At 46.3% G+C, this 13,787-nt stretch overlaps 1 pseudogene; it reads right to left on the reverse strand.

Annotated features, from left to right (window-relative positions):
- Positions 1-9,990: 9,990 nt before the first annotated feature.
- LOC110548293 (L-lactate dehydrogenase A chain-like) lies at positions 9,991-11,574 on the reverse strand (annotated as a pseudogene).
- Between the last annotated feature and the right edge of the window lie 2,213 nt (positions 11,575-13,787).

Raw genomic sequence — 13,787 nt, forward strand, 5'->3', positions numbered from 1 at the left:
CTTGAGTGTATGTATATGCGTCAAGTGTGTGCAGAGCCTGTGAAGGTCAAAAGAGGCCTGGGCTCTCTTGGAACTGGAGTTACAGATGGTTGTGAGCTGCTGTGTGGGTGCTGGGCTGAACCCTAGTCCTCTGCAAGAGTGGTAAGTGCTCTTAACTGTTGAGCTACAACCCTCCTTTCCAAGATTATTTTGGTTGGTGTTTTAGGACAATGGAAAGCAAATTAGGATGTCTACCATCGCTCAAATGTTCTCAAGCTTCCTGGCAAGTAGACCAGTTCCATTGTGCACAGAAGAAAGTGACTACCACAGAGAGTTGAATTAGGTACAACTTTGAGCAACATCCTGAAATCTCATCCTCTTGGCTTCCCCTTTGCTGGAAGGAGGCTGGCCTAGCCACCCTGGCCCCAGGGCCACCTTCATTTCCACTACCACTGACATGTTCCATCTCTCTGGTTTGCCCACGCCTCCCAGGTTCAACAAAACTACAACTTCAGTTTACATTTAGTTTGTGACCATTTCTTTCATTTTGGGGCACATTAGATTATATTTTGAGAAATGTACCTCTCCAAACAGAGAACGCTGTGAAGAGAGTAGAATGTGTATACGGCTAATAAAAATTGATCCACAGGTTGGTGATATGTCATGAGAAAACTTGTTATCCAAAAGCTGCTCAATAAAAGAAGTGAAAAGACAGCTAGTTCAAGGAGCAGGGGCCATAAAGATTAATAATCTTTCTTCCTGTTAACTGCATGGCCTGAACAATGTTTAACCTTCCTTATTTTGACATAGGGCTTGTCTATTTTGGTGGGCTTAAAATTTTTATTTTTTAGTGCTTGTTTGTTTGTGTATGTGTTTGCATGAGTGCGTGTGTTTATGTCCATTTGTATGTGTTGTACATGTGACACAGTCCGAGTATGGAGGTCATAGAACAACTTTTGTAGAATACGGTTTTCTTTCCATCTTTACATGTATTCTGGGGATCAAGGTCAGTTGTGAGGATTTTGCAGAAAGCACTCTGCCCACTGAGCTATCTTGCCGGACCTTGGTGGACTTTTTTTTTTTTTTAAAGGATGATGATTCTGAAGGCTGGATAACACAATGGAAGTGAAAAGAACAGGGGAATGGCATCCTCTGTAGAAAGCAAGAGACAGATTTGATGGATCAGAATTCCAAGAAGCAGGAATAATCATTCCATGAGGAGGTGAGGATAGCTCCTGAGAAGTTAGGCAGTACTCAAGTGTGCACAGTCAGCAAAGATGAGTGCCCAGTGTTTAGCCTCTGGTTCATGATGTTCTCCATTGCAGCCTATTTCTCACCACCTTCAGTGCAGGCTTGGGGCTCATGTCTTGTCCTGTAGTGTGTCTGCTCCACATTTTTCTCTGTATCTTCTTACAGGCCTTGTATAGATTTACTTACATAAGATGCCACTGACCTTATCTAATAAAAAGAATCAGGATTCAAGAAGTATATTTAATTCATTATTAAGGATCATTTCCTGTTATTATCCCCCTGCAGCAAAATTAGCTGCTAACTCTCCTGTTAGTGTAACCCAGCCAGTATTACTAGGAAATGAGGGGAAAAATCAGTTCAGCGATATGTAGGCTGAGCCCAGGGAATTCCCCATTCTTGGTGCATATTAACATTATACCTTGAAAGTGGAGGGAATGTTCTGTTAAGTGGAAAAAGAGTTTCAGAAATTTTACTTTCAAAAGTCAAGCTAAAAGTTCCCTTTTTTTTCCCAAGTCAAATTAATTTTTGTCTCAGGGCAAGAAAAAGTAAATTAAAAATCACAGACTGCCTCCTCCTCCCAGGCCCCATCTTCTCCTGGGTTTCCATCCCTCTTGGCTGGAGTTCCAGGTTTCACTGGCCCAGTTTGGGCCTCAGAGAATCCCCAGCCTCATCAGGTTCTGCTCCAGGGAGCCCCTGACTATGGCAAGGTGAGGAAGTCTGCCCTTCTTCCTGTCTTACCTTCCAGAGTACTTACTCCCTTCCTTCTGAACATGTATACCATGATGTGTGGTAGGATCAACAGCTGGGCCTATGGTTTTGGGATGCTGGCCACTCCCTTCTTTTCTGAGCAGAGAGGCTTGCCCAGCTGTGAGAGGAGAAGCAGGAGGTTAGAGGTTGTCCAAGAATCTGGCAGTGTGTTCATGGTGCGGCATGCATCTGCTCACCGGAAGCACATGCTCACCGTCTGCATCCCCATGGGACAGTGCCTATACTCCTACAGAGGACACTCAGCAGCCAACAAGCCACCAGACTTGGAACAGATGGCCATGGGGTAGCATTCCATCACCCAGTGGCCATAAGAAGGCCATCCATTTGGTTGGTTCCGATCTCTTTATCTAGTCTCTTGTCAGTTCTGGGGCTCAAGCGAGGTTTCAGGGGAGATCTGGAGGCTTTGCCTCTGAAAGCTCCATGGTTGCCAGAGATCCTGGGGCGCTGGACATGGGCAAGCCCTGTGGTGTCATTTCTTCATGCTGGGAGCACAGCTGGAATGATTCCTAACACATATGCTGAGGGGCTTGTGGGTTCTTGAACCTGGTAATTCTCGAGAACACTAGAGACAGGAAGAATCCCAAAGTCAGGACATTCCCTGATGGTGGAGCTCAAGAGCATGGCCAACCTGTACTCATGTGTCCAAGATTTTCTCGATTTTAGCATTGAAGTCCTGGACTCTGGGAAACTCCTCACAGCCACAAAATGGGGCATCAGGTCACCCAAATACCTTCCCCATCTTAAAGATGGGGGGCAGGGAGCTGGAAGGGTAGCTCAGACAATACAGTGCTCACTGGACAAGCATGGGGACCTGGGCTCAACCCCTAGAACCCAGGTAAAAGAGCCAGGCATGATGGCACACACTTGTGATCTGAGCACCAGGAAGGCAAAGCCAGGCAGTTTCTTGGTGCTCGGCCAGCCAGCCTAGCCAGGTCCGTGAGGAAAAACACAAGGACGGATGATGCCTGAGGAATCCTGGAGGTTGACTTAACCCCCGACCAAGACAGGAGGAAAAAACCACAGAGTAGACTCTGGTTCAAAGTCAGAGGTTCAGGGGGTGGTGTGTGATCTTACCATGACACCCAGCTTTCTGACCAAGGACAGGATCGAGCATGCAAGGAGATAAAGTTTTCTTCAGGTTTGTGTCACCTGTTGGTATCTGACTTCCAGTTGTTCTCTGTTAACTACATTATCTTTAATTTGCTAGGAAACAGCCAACAGGAAACCTCTGGATACTTTCTCTTTAATGAAACACAATTTGATTACAAATCATCACCATTCCCCAGCAGACAGCTTTTTCTGGAGGGCTTGAGCCTGCTGTGGTTTTACCTGTACGATTTCTGCATTTCAGTGGAGCCTTGTGGAGAATTCTCAAGTCTTCTACCAGGGGATGGCTCTCAGAACCCAGGCAAACTATGTGTTAATGCCAGGTATGCATGCCCTCCCTTATATTTTTATGAATATTGGTTCATTGTAGACCCCTGAACACAGGACTCCAGAAAGTCAGACAGGTTCTTCAAAGAATTGTGAGTTCACACCTAAGAATTATTCTGGAAGCTGGTGTGGTTCTGTTTTCTTATTATCCCAGCACTGGGGAGGAGAAGACAGAAGGATTCGGAGTTCAAGGTCAGCTTTGGTGATGTAGCAAGTCTGAGGCCATTCTGGATTACAAAAGAGTCTGTTCCCTCTCCCTCCTCCCAAAAAGAATCATTTCACTTTTTGTCACAACTGCTAATAGGCAGCATCTTGGCCAGTCTACTCCATCAGATGGGATATGGGTCTGAGGTCTTTCAGTAAGGCTAAGGTCAAAGTCAGAACTATGAAGCCGAGCTGTGAAAACATCTGTTTCTGTGGATACCAGAGAGTCTTGGCTTGTGAATATAAAAGGTGATGTGGGCAGTGGCAACTCCTCTCCTAAGTATTTTATTTTATTTTATTTTTATTTTATTAATTTTTTTTTACTAAAGGGCACAAAAGGAATTCAGTGTCCTTAATATAGCCATATAGAAGTCAGGTTGAGACTTGGACACACAATGGCTGAGGCAAGGTGGGAATGATTACTGAATACCTTTTAGGATCTATCACTCTTGTCCAGTGGTACTAAACCTGTGCGTCATGACACCTTGGGGGGGGGTAACATATTAGAGATCCTGCATGTAAGTTATTTACATCATGATTTATAACAGTAGGAAAAATTATAGTTATGAAGTAGCAATGAAGTAATTTTATGGTTATAAGTCACCGCAACATGGGGAATTCTATTAAAGGGTCACAGCATTGGGCAGATTGAGAACATCTGCTCTTGTCCTTTGTGCTGATGAAACATTTGTCATCTAGTTCTACAGTGACCCCAGGAAACTGAGAACCACAGTTCCCTAATTTTCTTATGCCATTTCCTGCTCCTTAGACTCCATGCTGTTCTCTAGCCTTTACTGACCCATGTATACTTCCAACTCAAGGAGGTATAAACCCCGGCAACAGCAGACAGAGAAGTTGGCAGATTTCTTTTAAACAAGGTCTGAGTCACACTGTGGATTTGTGACTGATCACAAAAACATCAGCCTCCATTGTGGCTGATGTTACTTCCTACTGTGGCTTTCTTTCTGGGCATGCTTTCCTTAGCTGGGAAATGGGTTTTACATGGGGGCCATAGTGATAATGAATGAGACGGAACAAGGGAGAGAGGATTTGCTAATAGCAAGTAGGTATGGGATGTGGCAAGTTTGCATTAGGTGCTCATCTGCCCTTTTGGCCTTGAAGGTCTTGAAGAAGTTATTTGGCCTCTTTAGCTGTAGATGGGGACAAGAGTAGCCTTGACTCAGGGTGTTGTGATAAGGAAGACATACAAGAACAAGTAGGTGCAATGCTTAGCTCACAGTGGACTCCAGAATCCAGTGCAGATGCCGTGAGCTTTGAGCTGGACAGTGTGGTTGTCTATATTCCACAGACCAGAGCTTCTATTGCCCTGGGACAGCAGTACCTCTCCCCCATCATTGACTTACAAGACCAGAGTAGAAGGACAAGTGGCTCAGGTCTTTGTGTATAGTGAAAAATCAAGGCCAATTCCAGACACAGGCTTTTAGGCTTTCTGATTGGAGGGTTAGTTTGGGCCTCTTGTCTACACAAAAGATGGCTAAAGTTGAACTTAGTATAAATCATTTAAGAGGTTTCTATAGCACTGGTCAGGAGGATAGGTTCATTCTAATACTCATTGCATCAGCTGTGTATGCTTGGGCAGGCCACTTCTCTCTGGCCCCCTTAGCATCTCTATGGAGCATACTGAAGAATTAGATTAACTTATACCTAGGATCTCTCTGTGTTCCCGATTTGCAATTTTCTTGGTGCCCCATCTCTTTATTTCTTATTCATAGTCTCACTCCAGCCCCATCTCTAACCTGCCGTATAACCACCACCATGGAAGAGTCTAAAAGAATAGGATCAGAGTCTGGGCTTGCACAGCAGTAAAATACAAGTCACATGTAGGGAGGCAATGTGGGGGTGGCACATGGGTTGACTCCATCGCCCAGTTTCTTAGAGGCAACAATGTTTTAATTGATGGAAACATTGCAGATATACCCGACAGCCCACGAAAAGAGCTGCTTAAATTCCATTCACATCATGTAACACAGAGGCCAGACGCTTTCCATCAAAGACAGAGGCTGGAGAAAACAAAGCACGGGCTCCTAGCTTGGGGTCCACTCAGGGTGAAACCCCTGTCAGCCCACGGCGGATGAGTGGCTGGGACTCTGACATCTGTCACTCACATGGAGCTCTTCTGACTTTGAACTCTTGGTTCACTGCATTCTTCTCTCCTCACCAGGTCTACACGTTAGACATAACTGTTCGTGCTTTCCCTTCTGTTTCACATTTTTCTGATTCCCTGGCAGAGTTCTGGTTCTAAGATCTTCCCTCCCCTCCCCCCTCTTATCTCCTCCCCTCCTTTCATCTCTCATCTCCTCTCTTCCTTTCCATTCTTCTTCTCCCTTCTCTTTCTCCTTTCCTTCCCTCCTCTACCTTCTCCTCTCTTCTCCATTCCCCCTCTTCTTTCCCCTCCTCTCTCATGCCCCTCCTTCTCATCCTCCCATTACTCTCTTTTACCTTCCCCTATTTTCTGTGGTCCTCACTGAATATCATTCTTTGAAAGAGGCTGCATAGTGACACTTGGGTGTAGATTCCAGCCTTGCCCTAGAAAACAGAGGGGCTGATCACTGTGACACAGTCCCTCACTGTTTATCCCACACATATGTCACACTGAATGTTTAAGAGGCACTGAACCCAGGATGAGTAGGGAGGAGGTAGCTGAACAGAAGTGTTGATGGGGGAGGGGGGTGGTGTGTGTGGCTATTTCCAGAGAATTTCTTGACTTGAATTTGATTCTGCTGAGAGCCGCAGTGATTCTGCTAATTCACCATCTGGGGCTCAGTTCCACCCTATGAAAAGCTAAAGCATTGAAATTAGTAAACCATAGCACTCATTTTAAACTCTAGAGGTGAGCTTATCAGGCATAGTGGGAGTCAGGCAGGTACTGGGTGCTCTCTAATGCACTCCATTTAGCTTTCTACACAGCCCTCCGAGAAAGGTGTTATTAGCCATGTATTTGCTGATGAGCAAACACAGTTTGGCGAGAGTAATGTACCTGTTTGGTGAAAATAATGCATGAGGCCAAACTTGAGAGGCAATTATCTTTTAAGTCACGGGACTTGAACCTGGGGCCTTGCATATGCTAAGTGTACACTTACCCATGGAGCAACACTCTCTCCCTAAGCCATCTTTTTTCCTACCTGCAAAGAGAATTCTCACTGTATTCTCTCAAACAATGAGGTGAGAAGGGGTGACTTCCTTCTCTGCCTGTTTGCACAGTATGTCTTGTGTCACGGAGGGCTTTTCTTTCAAAAAATGTCTAGAGGACAAATGATACATTATTTCTTCAGTTTTTGACAACTTCACAGAATGACCTCAATAGACCCTTGGCATTTCAAGCACGCACGGGTATGGAATGCTCTGGTTTAAAAATTTTAATGAAGGCCCTTACTTGAATGGGCCTTGATTAGCTGGTGTTCTGTCCCTGGCTCCCAGGGAGCCACAGAACCCTTGCAGTCCCTCTTGCTCATCTCCCCCTACATAGAGAGAGAGGCTACCCTCCCCTCCCACCTAGCTGCAAGCTCTATTCTATTAGCACAGCCAACAGGCTCCACTGGGGCTCTTGAGCTTGCTCGCAATTTGGATGTCAGTAGCTGGGAAAAAAAAATCAAGCTTAATATTTGATGACATTACAAAGTCAACCTGTTCTCTTTTCATCACAGACAAAATCTAGAAGCAGAGTTTGTTCCCCAAGGAGGCAGGAGACAGTTGGTCTGGGAGCCACAGCAGCCTGGTGAAGAGCATGGGGCAGGGAGACAGCCAGCTCCCACTCTGGTGTTGCTGGCCAGACTGTTGACCTTGGGTGAATCTCTCTAGTCCTCTCTAAGCATTTCACTTTTTCCTCCACAAATCATTGATCTCCCAGACTCTGTGTGCTTTGGTCTGAAACTATACATCTTTAACACAGTTTGGCTCATGATGGCCTCCCTAGTCCATGTGCTAACTTCAGGAATGGCCAGAGGTTTTAAATTTTAATTTAAATTTTATCTTTAGGGAAGGAGTCAGAAAAATAAAGAGGGCGCACTGGAGACCAGCTGAAGAATGTTAGAATAGGGAACAGTTCTCCTTGAAGGGGCTACAAAAAGGTTCACGGCTTGTGATCCAGGCTGGAGTTCAGAGGCTATGAGGGACCTACAGGGGAAACAGAACAGTTCTGGGCTTTAATTCCCTTCTCAATGCTTCGATGCCCAAAGGAGGCTCTGGGTTCTATTGTCCCTGCCATATTCACGTTGCCCTGTCCCCTCTGGGGGTACACAGTAAGACCGGGTATCTCCAGACCCTGACCCCACATTTGTGGACCCTGCTGCATGTCATGTTGAGCAGGGTAGCTTTCCATTACGTCTATGATATTGTTAATTCACTGTCATTTAATTTTATCTTCATGACACAATTAAAGGAATGTAGGCCAGCAAGGCCAAATAGATACTTAAAGAAACCAGTAAAAGGCAGACTCATACTGTACCTGGTTTTACTTGACCATAGCAGCAAATTTCCAAGCCACTTCTTTGTAGACCGAATCACGCAGGAAGAGTCCTATTCCAATATGTATGTCTCTATGATGATGCATCCCAGAGCTGGGACTGCCTAAATGAAGAAGGCAAAATTAACAGGTGGTGGGAGGAGGACGTCTCAGCAGGGACAGTTATGGTGTTAGTAGGTTACCTACTTGCTTTGTTGGGGTCCAAGACTAGCCCCACAAACCACCCAGACACTGATCTCAGTCAGATATTGAGATTTCTTGACCGCCTGTTCCAGGCTGATTGCGATTAGGGCCACAGAAAGGAATTGGGAGTCTATCTGTGAATCTAGTCTGCCCTTCCAGCAGGCTTTTATAGGAAAACTAAGAGCAGAGGGCAAAGGGAAGAGCCGTATTACGTTTTTACCTGACCTTTTAGCTGATTGGCTTTAAGTGAGGCAAGCGAGGTGGTGACTGGCGTCTCTCAGAGGACATACAGGCTGTAACCAAGAACACAGATAAAACAAAGCACGAGTAGTAATATAACCTGATGATTCATTGTTATCGTTATTGGGCAAGCAAGCAGATTCTGAGAACATGAACTTAATTTCACCTCATGATCAAGATGGAGACCAGAAACAAAATGGCTCATGGCTACAGTTTAGGCAAAAAGCTGAAGCAGATCTCAACAGCTTAACAGTTCTGTGAGTGACCTTGGGGAATGACCCAGATCTCCTTTTGGTCTTGGTGCCCAAGGATAACTGCAGGATGTCTGTAGAGTTTGCAGACCTAATGCTGGCTGGGAAGCCTCTGTTCTGCTCTATCTCCTAAAAACAACATCTTCTGGTGTTCTAGCCCTCAGTCTCATGTTCAGAAGAGGCTGTTTTTAGAGTCCCTCAGCTGTGGTGCAAGTAGGCCTGCACAGATGAGACACTATTTGTCTTGAGAAACCTCTGCTTGTCCCAGCGTGTCTAGCCTGTTGTCCCTCGCTGCTGAACTGTACTTAAACCCGAATCACAGAACTTGCTGTGTTCATGTATTCTGTCTTAAAGACCTTGAGCAAGTAGTTAAAATGCAGCTTCAGGTGCCATGCGCAGTGAGTCTGCCGCCCACTCCTGGACTTCAGGACAAGCGTCTGTATCCGGAGGTCTGTATGATGATCAAACAGGAAACGAAGGTGAAAGCCTTCTCGTGAGACAACAAGATGACTCAGTGGGTAAAGGTGCTTGCTGTCAAGCCTAACAAACGGAGGTCAATTGCTGGACTTGACCTTGACTTCCACATGGTGGGAGGAGAGAACCTTCTCTGCAAGTTGTCCTCTGACCCCCCAACACACACTGTGGTCCACATCAGTCCCCACAGGTTAAGGTCAGAGGCAGAATTTGATGAACACAAAACAGCAATGGACAGGCTGGTGAGATATTTCAGCGTTAAGAGCATGGCTGCTCTACCAGAGGACCAGGGTTCAGTTCCTAGCACCCAAAGGGTAGCTCACAGCTGTCTGAAACTCCAGTCTCAGGGGCCCCCCTCCCCTCTTCCGGTCTCTGCAGACATGTGGTGCACAACATTCAGGAAAGCAAGCTTATACATAAAAATAAATAAAATCTCAAAAATAATCTGTAAGGGGAGCAACGGAATCCATAGAAACAGGTAAGTACCCCTGGCTCTAATTTATGACCTTAGGGAAGTCCACATGTATTAGTGACTCGGAGAGTTGTATGGGTTCCTGCAGTGGGAACCAGTCTGGAGTTTGGTGGTAGACCCTATGTGACCAGAGGATGCCAAGGTTATTAGGAGGACTTCTGCAATGCCAGAAATAGGCACATACTGGACAAGCAAGGGAATGACCTCCACTGGAGCTGGAATGACTGGATGGTCCACTGTGTGCCATCCTATTTTTTTTTTTTTTTCACTGTTCAAGGTTTATTTGGTATTTTCATTGGCATGACACTTGGGTAGCTGGTACATCATCCGCACGCACATCCTATTTTACACAACACTGCAATGCACACTAAGACACATATAATATACTAAGTAATATTCTTTAGAACCCTTATGAACAAGATATGCGTAACGGACTCACACACTGGAGCCAGGTTGCGGCTAACTGGGAACTCGCCGGCCTCGGCAGGTCTGGGGAGGGTGCGCAGCAGTGACTCAGCAGGCTCCCGGGTCATACACAATTGGCAGTGTGTCTTGGGGACAGTGGACTGTCACACTAACCAGGTTACCACTACACAAGTACCACTCAGCATCAGGGTAGAGCTGTGGGAACTGAGGTTTCCCCACACCACAATGGCACTAGCCACAGCTCAGATGGAGGAGACAGTGTCTCCATAGACCCTGCTGCAGCCTGGACAGTGAAGAGCTAGGACCTGGGGAGACTTTAGAACTGCAGCTCTTTCTGGATCCCCCAGAGCGTGTCTGCACTCTTCTTCAGGCGGGCCTCCTCTTCAGGGGTCAGATTCACCTTCACCACATCCGAGATTCCATTTTGTCCCAGGATGCAAGGGACACTGAGGAAGACATCATCCTTGATCCCATAGAGACCCATAATCATGATGGAAATGGGGTGCACCCGCCTAAGATTCTTCATTATGCTCTCAGCCAAGTCGGCCACAGAGAGGCCAATAGCCCAAGATGTGTACCCCTTCAGTTTGATCACTTACAGGCACTGTCAACCACCTGCTTGTGAACCTCCTTCCAGCGCTCCTTGTCTGCGTCCGTGCCCAGCTCGGGGTTCAGGTTCTTCAGGGAGACGCCGGCCACATTCACGCCACTCCACACGGGCACACTGGAGTCTCCGTGCTCCCCGAGGACCCATCCGTGACAGCTTAGGGGGTGAACTCCCAGCCTTTCCCCCATCAGGTAACGGAACCGAACGGAGTCCAGATTGCATCCACTCCCAATGACTCGGTTTTTGGGAAAACCACTTATTTTCCAAGCCACGTAGGTCAAGATGTCCACTGGGTTGGAAACAATGAGCAGCTTGCAGTTGGGACTGTACTTCACAACGTTGGGAATGATGAACTTGAAGAGGTTCACGTTCCGCTGGACCAAATTGAGCCGGCTCTCTCCCTCTTGCTGACGGGCCCCCGCGGTGATAATGACCAGCTTGGAGTTTGCAGTCACACTGTAGTCTTTGCCAGAGACAATTTTGGGTGTTCTAAGGAAAAGGCTGCCATGCTGGAGGTCCATCATCTCTCCCTTCAGCTTGTCTTCCATGACATCAACAAGGGCAAGCTCATCTGCCAAGTCCTTCATTAAGATGCTGATGGCACAAGCCATGCCAACAGCACCAACCCCCACCACTGTAATCTTGTTCTGGGGGGCCTGCTCTTCCTTAAGAAGATTCACAATCAGCTGGTCCTTGAGGGTTGTCATCTTGAAGTTTGAATCTTTTGGGACCGAGAGTGCACGATGCGGGGCGTGGGGTGCGCAGCGGCGTGGTGGGGCTCGGCGTCGGCGGCTCCAGCCCTGTGTGCCATCCTTAGAAATGAAGGATTTCTCTTGGGGACCACAGTCTCCAGTGCAGAATGTAGGACAAGTTAGATCATGGTCTTGTGTGATTTTTTTTTTTTTTTAAGACCCAGTGATTTCTGATTTGGCTTATCTCTTTAAGACAACCTGTGAAAGAAATGCTGGGAGATGTTTTCTTCTTATAATGCGTTCTAAGGTGTGAGACAAAACCCAGAAACTTACAAAGGTAAATATATCCCAGTTCATTAATAGTCATAGTTCATACTAATGTGGACTGGGAGAAGCTCACGAGGCCTCAACCCTACAGGCAGCTAAGGAATTCTGAGAGTGGGAAAAATAGTATTCCCCAGGGATGAGCGTTCTACTGATAACCAGTTTCAAATAGTTAGCCATGAAAACATGTTCATACAGGTAAAATCATAAAGACTGAGCAGGTTGTATTTATGTATTTAGGAATATACACACATGTACACATACATGTATGTGATAACAAAGAGACAATGAATTTGGAAGCGATCAGGGGAGGGATATATAGAAGGTTTTGTAGGAAGAAAAGGGAAGGGGAGAACAATGTCAGTATAGTATCAAAAAGAAGTACCCACAATGTGTGGTCGTAGTTAAATAATCACGAACAAAGTAAAAAGATGAGCGTCCAACTGAAAATATGCATGTGTATATTCTCAGAGGAAGGGCAGGTTCCTCTAACATACGAATAACACCTACAGATCAATACAAAAACCAGGCAAGGAACATAAGCAAAGCCTACAAAAGGAAAATAAAAGCTATGTTTTAAGCATATATAGAAAGCATGCATGCATATGAAAAAGCAGGTGTAAAGACCTAAGTTCAATTCCCAGAATCCTTGTGAAAAGCCAGGTGTGATGGCGTGTGTTTGCAATCTCAGAGCTGGGGTGGCAGAGTCTGGAAGATCTCTGTGGATTGCCGGCCAAGCTTCCTCAAATTGGTGAGCTCCAGATTTGCTGAAAGATTTTGTCTCAAAAAAGATAGGGGATCGGATTGGTGAGCAGGCTCAGTTAGTAAGGGTCCTTGTTACCAAGAAGACTGACTACCCATGTTTGATCTTCAGAACACACATGGTGGGAGGAGGAAAAGGACTCCACATCATCTTCTGTTATGTGTTATGTCCTGTCATGCTCCTCTGTGAGAGGGTACACACACACACACACACACACACACACACACACACACACACACATACTCCTGGCATTTTCAGGCTTTCTTATCTTTGCCTATGTAGAAATGAAAAATATTATGTCCATATAGTTCTCGTTCTCTCTATGTCTTCCTCCCTCATCATCCCCCTCCCTCTGTGAACTCATGAGTATAATTTAACGGGGATGGTTGGCAATATCTTATTTACTTATGAGTCAAATAGTCATTGTAAAGCCACAGATGATAGTTTGCCCACCCATGTTGAAATTTCTTGCATAGTACCTCCATGACACAGGTCTTCCTAATATACCACCAAAGAAGTTTCTAGGAGCTTAAATCAGTGACAGGTGTAATGAGGGAAGTTTCCGGACTGTGTTTGGGAGCTGGTGCCACCTCCACAGCCAGCTTAGTAATGCCCACTGCCTGTCTTGAGAAAGACTCTCTCTCCACCCTCACCATCTCTCTCTGCTCTTGAAATGCTCTCCCTGAGCAAGAGATCAGTGCCAGACATTTAAGCCGATTCAGTACTCTGGGGAGTTGCCTGGGGACAGGCTGTGCTCCCTGTGACAGAGACAAGAAAATGGCAGACCCTGCTCTCCCAAGAACCTCCCTGGTGTGCTGCTAGAGGCCAGAGACTTAACTTTGCAGCATTAATTAGGAGAGATGCAGCATTTGGAGACAATCTGTTCACAAATCCTGCCCAGGACCTGTTTCCACCCTGGGCTCTGGTGCTGATCAGTGTCAGGGCCCTGATTCTGTACGCCTCGATGGAATTCTCTGGCAGAATGTCTCCAAATGTGTGGACAAATCTGTCTCCTGCTTCTTTCTCTTTGTTTCAAGGTGAACCAGGGACTCCCTTGGGTGGGAGATGAGCACTAATTACCCGCTCACTGCTGAGCTGTGTGGTCCCCCAAGCACGTGAACTGCCTGGGGGCTTCCTACTGTTTCTTGAGAAGGTGGGAGTCAATGTAATGACCAGTCTCATGGGGTGTGTGGACAAGCTTTCTTCATAGTCCTCAGCTGCCTGATTCCCCTTGGG

This window comes from Meriones unguiculatus, chromosome 10 (assembly GCF_030254825.1).
Source record: "Meriones unguiculatus strain TT.TT164.6M chromosome 10, Bangor_MerUng_6.1, whole genome shotgun sequence".
NCBI classification, from domain to species: Eukaryota; Metazoa; Chordata; class Mammalia; order Rodentia; family Muridae; genus Meriones; species Meriones unguiculatus.